General features: G+C 41.5%; 1 protein-coding gene across 2 annotated transcripts in view; it reads left to right on the plus strand.

Moving 5' to 3' along the window:
- Positions 1–8595: 8595 nt before the first annotated feature.
- LOC139390796 (ATRX chromatin remodeler) overlaps positions 8596–12054 on the plus strand; it is a 109798-nt gene continuing 106339 nt past the window's right edge. The window contains exon 1 of one of the 2 annotated variants that reach the window (XM_071138190.1): positions 8596–8999. The gene's annotated coding sequence lies outside the window, so the exon portion shown is untranslated. The remainder of the gene's footprint in view (positions 9000–12054) is intronic. The other variant, XM_071138189.1, reaches the window with a different exon arrangement.

The following is a 12054-nucleotide window of genomic DNA, read 5'->3' on the forward strand; positions in this document are numbered from 1 at the left end:
TTGAAATAGAGATAGAGATGCAGTAGTCCCAGAGTTAATGATCCAGGGTCAGTTTTGCATTTCACCTCCTGATGATTATGATGACTGACCGTGTTAGAATAAAAAACACAAGGCTTAATCATGCTCTCTCTATCCATCTGTCTCTCGTCTGCAGGTATGTTTTGATGTGAGAGAGGAAGCCAACCCCCAATTCCGTCATTGCCACCTCATCCGCTCTTAAGATAACCTTCGGGCCGACTAGACACTATTATGTAATTGTGATGAACTAAGATAATAGTTGGGTAGCACTGTGATTCATTAATCATATGCTGTCTGCCTCTGTTCTTACCTATTTCTCTGTATTTTACACCTCTCCTACCACCTTTCTTCCTGTTTTTATACTGCACAACAGATGTGCATTGAAGTACAGATTGAACTTATTTATAATATTACAATTATAATATGTATAATGCATGTATTATGTATTTATAACTGAGAATATTTAGGTAGCACTGTGATTCATTAATCATATGCTGCCTTCCCTGCTCCTCTGTTTTACCTCTTTCCTTTGGTCGTTTTTACACCTCTTTCTTCCTCTGTTTTATAATGAAGTACAGATCAAACTTGTATTTATAACACTTGGATAATGAGCTTATTTCAATAAAGCATGTTACATTCTCTACTGGTTGACATTAAGTCTCTAATTTGATGAAATACTCCAGCTATCCTGTGTTTCAAATCAAATCAAATCAAATTTTATTTGTCACATACACATGGTTAGCAGATGTTAATGCGAGTGTAGCGAAATGCTTGTGCTTCTAGTTCCGACAATGCAGTGATAACAAGTAATCTAACTAACAATTCCAAAACTACTGTCTTGTACACAGTGTAAGGGGATAAAGAATATGTACATAAGGATATATGAATGAGTGATGGTACAGAGCAGCATAGGCAAGATACAGTAGATGGTATCGGGTACAGTATGTACAAATGAGATGAGTATGTAAACAAAGTGGCATAGTATAGTATAAAGTGGCTAGTGATACATGTATTACATAAGGATACCGTCGATGATATAGAGTACAGTATATACGTATGCGTATGAGATGAATAATGTAGGGTAAGTAACATTTATATAAGGTAGCATTGTTTAAAGTGGCTAGTGATATATTTACATCATTTCCCATCAATTCCCATTATTAAAGTGGCTGGAGTTGAGTCAGTGTCAGTGTGTTGGCAGCAGCCACTCAGTGTTAGTGGTGGCTGTTTAACAGTCTGATGGCCTTGAGATAGAAGCTGTTTTTCAGTCTCTCGGTCCCAGCTTTGATGCACCTGTACTGACCTCGCCTTCTGGATGATAGCGGGGTGAACAGGCAGTGGCTCGGGTGGTTGATGTCCTTGATGATCTTTATGGCCTTCCTGTGACATCGGGTGGTGTAGGTGTCCTGGAGGGCAGGTAGTTTGCCCCCGGTGATGCGTTGTGCAGACCTCACTACCCTCTGGAGAGCCTTACGGTTGAGGGCGGTGCAGTTGCCATACCAGGCGGTGATACAGCCCGCCAGGATGCTCTCGATTGTGCATCTGTAGAAGTTTGTGAGTGCTTTTGGTGACAAGCCGAATTTCTTCAGCCTCCTGAGGTTGAAGAGGCGCTGCTGCGCCTTCTTCACGATGCTGTCTGTGTGAGTGGACCAATTCAGTTTGTCTGTGATGTGTATGCCGAGGAACTTAAAACTTGCTACCCTCTCCACTACTGTTCCATCGATGTGGATAGGGGGGTGTTCCCTCTGCTGTTTCCTGAAGTCCACATATCAATGCAGATGAAGGGATTTAGATGAACTGGTTTTAGGGTATTTACATGCATAGGAAGTGTAGTGTACCGTTTCAATTATATCTGTATAAAACAATTACAAATCAGCCTTTAACTAGTAAAATCCAGTTTCTAGTCTATTAGTTAGTCTTTTGGCCACGACTTGCATCCTTGCCACAAAGTTATATTATATTCTACTCAATCCATAGGCTTCATTAATGTCATTCAGACTGTTTTGAAGTTGATACAACTGGCTATGATAGCTGATGTTCATAGCTCGGTTCTGAACTAATATGTATACCAAACGTTTGGGTCAATACACAGATCGGCTCAATAGCTAGCTACACATCCATAGGCATACAGGTATTTGTATCCTCCATTGCACAATAAGCAAGACCATAGATAGTTACGTTATTTCAATAGCTACGTTATTTCAATAGTTGCGTTATTTCATCTATGCATTGCATGGCAAATATCAGCAAGACAAGCTAACAAAATGGTACATTGAATTTGCAGTAAATACTTTAGCTAGATTCTTTACATCCACTGTTTCACATGACGACAGCCTGGTTTGCTGGTTGTTTCAGGAGTCCCTAAAACATTAAACATCCAGAATTACACCCATAAAGCTAGCCAGCTAGCATGCTAAATTGCGATTTTCGTAAATGAACTTTATGATTAAAAAAAAATACATAAACTAACATATTCCTGTAAAACAAATTGCGTGATTCGTTATGACGTTATAATCACTTACATTTGCCTCCATCCTAGTATTTTTGAAGAGAGGAAAGAGAGGAATTAGGCAAGGTTGTCCTGTTAAATCAACCAACTTATTACAAATTCGTTAAATAAATAATAGTTCTGTAAAAAGGTATTTCCATAGCTGGTAAAGAAATTATTATAAGCCAGCTGGCTGACGATACTACACTTTTTCTGAAAGACGCTAACTAAAATCCCATATCGATCAATGTGATACAATCCTTTTCCAAAGCGTCTGGTCTATATCTTAACATTAATAAATGTGAACTCTGTCAAAGATTGTGACACTTTCATATTATAATATTCCAGTAAAATAATAAATAATAACTAAATAATGTAAGAAAACTGTGGCAAGACATCAGTAGATTTATAATTGAACACATTTATGAAGATCTTACACTATTTTGGAGAGATGTACTGCTTGGATTCTTTACCTACGATAGAAATAAGCTGAAACATTTTTATGTCATTAATTTCATTATTCTTTTGGCCAAATGTCATATTCACAAATGTAAATTTACAAACAAAACAACACATTTTCTTACCTTACAAAAATAAATTGAACTGTGTCTTAAAATAATTAAATACTCTACTAACAAAAAAGCTGTTAGAATTATAAGTGTATATATGTCCCTTAGCCCCGCCCCCTAGCCCAATTGTCATTTGTATATTATTTATATATACACTTGTGTTCCCACATGTACTTCCTGTATTGATTTGTTGTTAATAAAGTTCAACAAATATTATTATTTTTGTCAGCCATCTTCACTGAAGAAAGTCTAACAGTCAGTAGCATGTGCATCAGCCTCTGCAGCAGCAGCCTCCCCCAGGTCCTATAGTGCTGGCCAGGAAAGAAGTTTAAGATGCGATGGAACGGTTGACGTGATATATTGATGTATAAGTAAGGGGAGGGGGCAAATAGGCCTAGCGACGTCCCTGCTAACAACGATACTACATTCTCGGGTCAGTGCAAACTTCACACATCTCGTAGTCACACAAAATGTCTGAGTTCTGACAACCACGCCTCCGGAGTATATGATTGGTTCCCGCTTACTTTACAGTTGGGACTCCGCCCACATGGTGCGTGAAGGAAGCTGCCACCAGCCCGAGACAGACGCTCATCTGTGATCAGTTTGGCATTTTTCCCACCAAGGGTTAATGTTTGGCGTTGTTGAGAGTGAACTGATCCTAGAAAGGCAAACACTAAAGTTAAAGGAACATGTATGGCTCTGGTATCTACAGGACATTAGCGACATCTTCTGGACAATGGGCTTTCCTGCAACTAATGTGATTGTGCACTATTTTCATACAGGAAGCAAGGTGATCGATCTGAATCTGAATACTTCACTTCTCTCTTCTGTATGCTATCAATAATATAACTCTGTATAGCACTGACCGTACTCAACATGGGTGACCAAATATTCATTTTTAGTAGTCCAGTTAGGATCAACCTGGTCATAGGCATTTAGCCTAGCGGTTAGACTAGAGTGGCTCGTAACAGAAAAGTCACTCGTTTGAATCCCCGAGCCGACAAGGTGAAAAATCAGCCGATGTGCCCCGTGAGCACTTAACCCGAACTGCTCCAAGAACGCCGTTGATAATGATCTCAAAATCAAATCTAAGTTTATTGGTCACAGATTCGCAGACGAAATGCTTGTGTTTCTAAACCCAACAGCGCAGTAATAATACCTTGCAATACAAAACAATACACACACGATAAAAAAAAGTAAAAAGAAAATTGTCCGGAATATGAATATATATATATAAAAATATATATAAAAATATATATATATATATAAAAATATATATATATAAAAAAATATATATATATAAAAATATATATATAAAAAAAAATATATAAAAAAATATATATATAAAAAAAAATATATATATATATATACACAGTTGAAGTCGGAAATTTACATACACCTTATCCAACTACATTTAAACTCAGTTTTTCACAATTACTGACATTTAATCCTTGCAAAAATTCCCTGTCCTAGGTCAGTTAGGATCACCAGTTTATTTTAAGAATGTGAAATGTCAGAATAATAGCAGAGAGAATTATTTATTTCAGCTTTTATTTCTTTCATCACATTCCCAGTGGGTCAGATGTTTACATACTCTCAATAAGTATTTGGTAACATTGCATTTAAATTGTTTAACTTGGGTCAAATGTGTCGGGTACCCTTCCGCAAGCTTCCCACAATAAATTGGGTGAATTTTGGTCCATTCCTCCTGACAGAGTTGGTGTAACTGAGTCAGATTGTAGGCCTCCTTGCTCGCACATGCTTTTTCAGTTCTGCACACAAATGTTCTATAGGATTGAGTTCAGGGCTTTGTGATGGCCACTCCAATACCTTGACTTTGTTGTCCTTAAGCCATTTTGCCACAACTTGTGAAGTATGCTTGGGGTCATTGTCCATTTGGAAGACCCATTTGCGACCAAGCTTTAACTTCCTGACTGATGTCTTGAGATGTTGCTTCAATATATCCACGTAATTTTCCATCCTCATGATGCCATCTATTTTGTGAAGTGCATCAGTCCCTCCTGCAGCAAAGCACCCCCTGAGCAGTATGACGGCTGCAGGGTCCCATGGTGTTTATACTTGCGTACTATTGTTTGTACAGATGAACGTGGTACCTTCAGGCATTTGGCAATTGCTCCCAAGGATAAACCAGACATGTGGACGTCTACAATGTTTTTTTCTGAGGTCTTGGCTGATTTCTTTGAATTTTCCCATGATGTCAAGCAAAGAGGCACTGAGTTTGAAGGTAGGCCTTGAAATACATCCACAGGTACACCTCCAATTGACACAAATGATGTCAGTTAGCCTATCAGAAGCTTCTAAAGCCATGACATTTTCTGGAATTTTCCAAGCTGTTGAAAGGAACAGTCAACTTAGTGTATGTAAACTTCTGACCCACTGGAATTGTGATACAGTGCATTATAAGTGAAATAATCTGTCTGTAAACAATTGTTGGAAAAAATGGCTTGTGTCATGCAGAAGGTAGATGTCCTAACCAACTTGCCAAAACTTTAGTTTGTTATCAAGAAATTTGTGGAGTGGTTGAGAAATGAGTTTTAATGACTCCAACCTAAGTGTATGTAAACTTCCGACTTCAACTTTATCTCTATAAGGTCCTTCAGTGAATTATTGAATTCTAAATTCACATAGAGTTGTGAGTTCTAGATATGTCACTGATATTGCTGAAAAGTATTCAGACCCCTTGACTTTTCCCACATTTTATTACATTACAGACTTTTTCTAAAAACTATAAGAAATACATAACAATAACGAGGTTATATACAAGGGGTACCTAGTAAATGTGCGGGGGTACAGGTTAGTCAAGGTAATTTGTACATGTAGGTACGGGTACAGTGACTATGCATAGATGATAGATGATAAACAGCGAGTAGCAGCAGTGTAAAAACAAAGGGGGGGGGGTAAATGTAAATAGTCTCTGTGTTCATTTGATCAATTGTTCAGCAGTCTTATAGCTTGGTTGTCGAAGCTGTTAAGGAGCCTCTTGGACCAAGACTTGTACCGCTTGCCGTGCGGTAGCAGATAGAACAGTCTATGACTTCGGTGACTGGAGTCTTTGACAATTTTTTGGGCCTTCCTCTGACACCGCCTGGTATAGAGGTCCTGGATGGCAGGAAGCTTGTTCCCAGTAATGTACTGTAATGCACACTACCCCTGTAGTGCCTTATGGTCGGAGGCCGAGCAGTTGCCATACCAGCCAGTGGTTCATGCTCTCGATGGTGCAGCTATAGAACCTTTTGAGGATCTGCGGATCCACGGCAAATCTTTTCAGTCTCCTGAGGGGAAATAGGTTTTGTCGTGCCCTCTTCACAACTGTCTTGGTGTGCTTGGACCATGTTAGTTTGTTGGTGACGTGTACACCAAGGAAGTTGAAGCTCTAAACCTGCTCCACGACAGCCCCATCCATGAGAATGGGGGTGTTCTCGGTCCCCCCTTTTCCTGTAGTCCACAACCATCTCCTTTATCTTGATCACGTTGAGGGAGAAGTTGTTCTTCTGTTATTAAGTTATTCTGGCACCACAAGACCAGGTCTCCGACCTCCTCCCTATAGGCTGTTTCGTTATTGTTGGTGATCAGGCCTCCACTGTTGTGTCATCGGCAAACTTGATGATGGTGTTGGAGTCGTGCCTGGCCATGCAGTCATGGGTGAACAGGGAGTACAGGAGGGGGCTGAGTACGCACCCCTGATGGGCCCCTGTGTGTTGAGGATCAGCGTGGCGGATGTGTTGTTACCTACTCTTACCACATGGGGGCGGCCCATCAGGAAGTCCAGGATCCAGTTGCAGAGGGAGGTGTTTAGTCCCAGGGTCCTTAGCTTAGTGATGAGCTTTGAGGGCACTATGGTGTTGAACGCTGAGCTGTAGTCAATGAATAGCATTCTCACGTAGGTGTTCCTTTTGTCCAGGTGGGAAAGGGCAGTGTGGAGTGCGATTGAGATTGAGTCATCTGTGGATCTGTTGGAGCGGTATGCAGATTGGAGTGGGTCTAGGGTTTCTGGGATAATGGTGTTGATGTGAGCCATGACCAGCCTTTCAAAGCACTTCATGGCTACGGACGTGAGTGCTACGGGTCGGTAGTCATTTAGGCAGGTTACCTTAGTGTTCTTGGGCACATGGACTATGGTGGTCTGCTTGAAACATGTTGGTATTACAGACTCAATCAGGGACATGTTGAAAATGTCAGTGACGACATCTGACAGTTGGTCAGCACAGTGTTCTCCCTCAGTGAGCGACAGGATTTTTCAGAACATGGTTGTTGATGTTATCTGGGCCAATGACTTTGTTGACTGATATTCGTTTTAATACCCTGCCAACATCTGCTTCCTATTTAACCAAATCAGCTTTACCTTGTGATAAAGATAACAGTTTACACAACTTCTTACTGAAGTCCAGACTCATATTTATATATTTGTTATTTCCCTCCATCTTGTTTATTGTTTTTTATTTTTTACATTTTACCCCTTTTTCTCCCCAATTTCGTGATATCCAATTGGAAGTTACAGTCCCATCGCTGCAACTCCCGTACCAACTCGGGAGAGGTCGAAGGTCGAGAACTATGCGTCCCCCGAAAACACGACCCCGCCAAGCCGCACTGGTTCTTGACACAGTGCTCGCTTAACCTGGATGCCAGAATAGCCAGACCCGGAGACAAAAATAGTTCAGACTCTCTGCAAGCTCAATGCTTGGACATGAATGGACATTGAGCTCAGTGTGGTTGGTTGCTAGTCCAGAGTAGGTTTTTAGGCTTTCCAAGCATCCCTCTCAACAGTGTGTCCTGGTTTTATAACATACTTTTTGTAGACCTACCTGAGGGGACAGGACAGGCTCTGAGTGGGGAATATGTTGACCTACCTGAGGGGACAGGACAGGCTCTGAGTGGGGAATACATAGACCTACCTGAGGGGACAGGACAGGCTCTGAGTGGGGAATACATAGACCTACCTGAGGGGACAGGACAGGCTCTGAGTGGGGAATACATAGACCTACCTGAGGGGACAGGACAGGCTCTGAGTGGGGAATACATAGACCTACCTGAGGGGACAGGACAGGCTCTGAGTGGGGAATATGTTGGACTACCTGAGGGGACAGGACAGGCTCTGAGTGGGGAATATGTTTGGCCTACCTGAGGGGACAGGACAGGCTCTGAGTGAGGAATACATAGACCTACCTGAGGGGACAGGACAGGCTCTGAGTGGGGAATACATAGACCTACCTGAGGGGACAGGACAGGCTCTGAGTGGGGAATATGTTGGACTACCTGAGGGGACAGGACAGGCTCTGAGTGGGGAATACATAGACCTACCTGAGGGGACAGGACAGGCTCTGAGTGGGGAATATGTTTGGCCTACCTGAGGGGACAGGACAGGCTCTGAGTGGGGAATATGTTTGGCAGCGCAATTGACTAAAGTTTTGAGTCTAGCACAATAGAGTTTACTAAGCAATAGAGTTTAGAATTCAAGACAGACCAGAATGCAGCCTGCAGCCTGAGGCTCAGATTATCAGAGAAAACATTTCCATGTGGCATTTCCATTGTGGAACGTGTGAATTAATCAAAAATAAAAACCAGAGCAAAGAGGTGGGACACAAAAAAAATCGCCAGTAGATTGAGAGAATACGTTCACACTAAGCCTATGGAAACGCTCAAAACGATTTGGCCAATCAGAAAGCCATAATTTCCTGACTCAACAACCAATAGGACAACAGATAGGATTTGGGCTAGATGCGCCATTTTAGTGCGTCTCAAACCATCCGGTAAAATGGCGCCTTTGCTTTGTGTCCACTATTCAATATTCTAACATTTTTCTAAAATACAAATGACTGAGAATTATCTGTTTTACATCTCCGGGACGACGTGCCAAGAACTACACGTGTGTCAATCATTCAAGAAATGACAAAAGAGTACAGTAGGTATTATCTTTTCCTCAAAGCAGTGCCTAACGTTAGCATCTTTGCATTGATGCTCTGGGCTCGTTAGCGATGTACCGGTGTTACGCAGCGGAACCGGCTCGGTTTCCCACGGTACCAACTACACTATGAAAACGACTACTGCTGTTATAACGGAGGATTTATAACCTAGCTAGCTAACTCAACCACTATTACTAAGTTAGTATTTGTTTGTTGAAAAGGTAAAAGGTTGTAAAACAAAACATGTCAGCGGGTTTTGGTCGATTTCCACCTGTGTTTTGGCCCGGAATGTATGAGCTAGCTACCTAGCATGCTAACTAATGTGGGATCTGACATATCTGGCGAGGGGGGATAAACTGATGCATTTCGTTGCATGTCTCTGAATGCTCTGGACCATTGAAACGGTATTGCAGGGTTGTCCGGGAATCTGATGTCTGAAATGTGGACATACTGCAGAGATGTTGGATTTTTATATGTACAGTTTGATCACACTTTTCTATTGTGTTATTAACTATGTTTATTCCATGTGTGACTGTGTGTCTCACTGCTTTGCTTTATCTTGACCAGGTCCCAGTTCTCAACTGGCCAACCTGGTTAAATAAAGGTGAAATCAGATAATACATGTTTGTTTACCTCGACTAACCTGCACCCCCCACATGGACTCGATACCGGTACACCTTGTATATCGCCTGGTTCTTGTTGTTTCACTTTTTTTAGGTGGTTTATTTAGTAGATATTTTCTTAACTCTTATTTTCTTAAAACGGCATTGTTGGTTAAGGGTTTGTAAGTCAGCATTTCTCGGTAAGGGTCTAAACTGTTGTAATTCGGCCCGTGAGATAAATAAAAGGTGGTTTTGATAAGAGTCAGGTTGACTTAGTGCACAGACACTCCGGTTAGTTAGTTCGCCTTTGATGGGAAGATGTCCGGTTTTTGTAGTATGTTGTTCTTCCGGTTTGCCTGATTTCTGTACTCTGTTCATGTCAGAAAGCATTAATTGTAGCAGACAAGGTCCATGTTAGTTAGTTCATTCGCACCAGACAGGAACCCGATGCTCAACAGAAACGCACGATGGAGATGAAAAACGTCAATAAATAATGCTGGAGTTAAACCTTTAGGTCGCTCACACACGGGCCTTTTCTCTTTACAACGAGCTGTTGTAACTGCATTTTTAGCTCAAATAGCTACTGTTCATCAGTCACTTTATTATTATGTTTTGGGATCCTGAGTGGTGCAGCGGTCTAACATGCGCTTCCACATGAGACATCGTCCGCCCGATCCACCGTCCCCCGAGACACCGTCCGCCCGAGACATTCGCATGTTGAGGTTTTCCACCCACACAGGTTGAAATATCAAAATTAACTCTGAATCAACTATATTAATTTGGGGACAGGTCGAAAAGCATTAAACATTTATGGAAATGTAGCTAGCTAGCTAATTTGTCCTGGGATATAAACATTGGGTTGTTATTTTACCTGAAATGCACAAGGTCCTCTACTCCGACAAATGAATCCTCCCATAAAAGGGTAAACCAAGTTAATTTCTAGTCATCTCTCCTCCATCAGCCTTCTTCTTCTTTGGACTTTATATGGCGGTTGGCAACCAACTTGAAGGTGCTTTACCACCACCAACTGGACTGTGGACCTCAGTTCATCTTTCAATGCTCCTAAAAACCAATGAGGAGATGGAGAGGCGGGATTTGCAGCACGTCATGCATCACAAATGGAACCAAGTTCTATTTTAGCACCCAACTACGCAGACACTCAAATGACGCGCACGAGTAGTGTGGGTGAAATGATTGAATAACATGTATGTGTAAATATATTTTGCACTACTCGCGTCGCATGGTCAGCATAAGGCACTGCATTGCAGCGCTAGAGGCGTCACTACAGACCCATGTTCGATCCCAGGCTGTATCACAACCGGCTGTGATCACTAGGGTACCTGCCGCCTTGAATATAGCCATGTTATTACCTCGTACTCCTGCACATTGACTCAGTACTGGTACCCTGTGTATATAGCCAGGTTACTCATTGACTCAGTACCGGTACTCTGTGTATATAGTCAGGTTACTCATTGACTCAGTACTGGTACCCTGTGTATATAGTCAGGTTACTCATTGACTCAGTACTGGTACTCTGTGTATATAGTCAGGTTACTCATTGACTCAGTACTCATACTCTGTGTATATAGTCAGGTTACTCATTGACTCAGTACTGGTACCCTGTGTATATAGTCAGGTTACTCATTGACTCAGTACTGGTACTCTGTGTATATAGCCAGTTTACTCATTGACTCAGTACTGGTACTCTGTGTATATAGTCAGGTTACTCATTGACTCAGTACTGGTACTCTGTGTATATAGCCAGGTTACTCATTGACTCAGTACTGGTACTCTGTGTATATAGTCAGGTTACTCATTGACTCAGTACTGGTACTCTGTGTATATAGCCAGGTTACTCATTGACTCAGTACTGGTACTCTGTGTATATAGTCAGGTTACTCATTGGCTCAGTACTGGTACTCTGTGTATATAGTCAGGTTACTCATTGACTCAGTACTGGTACTCTGTGTATATAGTCAGGTTACTCAATGACTCAGTACTGGTACTCTGTGTATATAGTCAGGTTACTCATTGACTCAGTACTGGTACTCTGTGTATATAGTCAGGTTACTCATTGACTCAGTACTGGTACCCTGTGTATATAGTCAGGGTACTCATTGACTCAGTACTGGTACTCTGTGTATATAGTCAGGGTACTCATTGACTCAGTACTGGTACTCTGTGTATATAGTCAGGTTACTCATTGACTCAGTACTGGTACTCTGTGTATATAGTCAGGTTACTCATTGACTCAGTACTGGTACTCTGTGTATATAGTCAGGGTACTCATTGACTCAGTACTGGTACTCTGTGTATATAGTCAGGTTAGTCATTGACTCAGTACTGGTACTCTGTGTATATAGTCAGGTTACTCATTGACTCAGTACTGGTACTCTGTGTATATAGTCAGGTTACTAATTGACTCAGTACTGGTACTCTGTGTATATAGTCGGGTT

The sequence above is a fragment of the Oncorhynchus clarkii genome, chromosome 31 (genome assembly GCF_045791955.1).
Source record: "Oncorhynchus clarkii lewisi isolate Uvic-CL-2024 chromosome 31, UVic_Ocla_1.0, whole genome shotgun sequence".
Taxonomy (NCBI): Eukaryota; Metazoa; Chordata; class Actinopteri; order Salmoniformes; family Salmonidae; genus Oncorhynchus; species Oncorhynchus clarkii.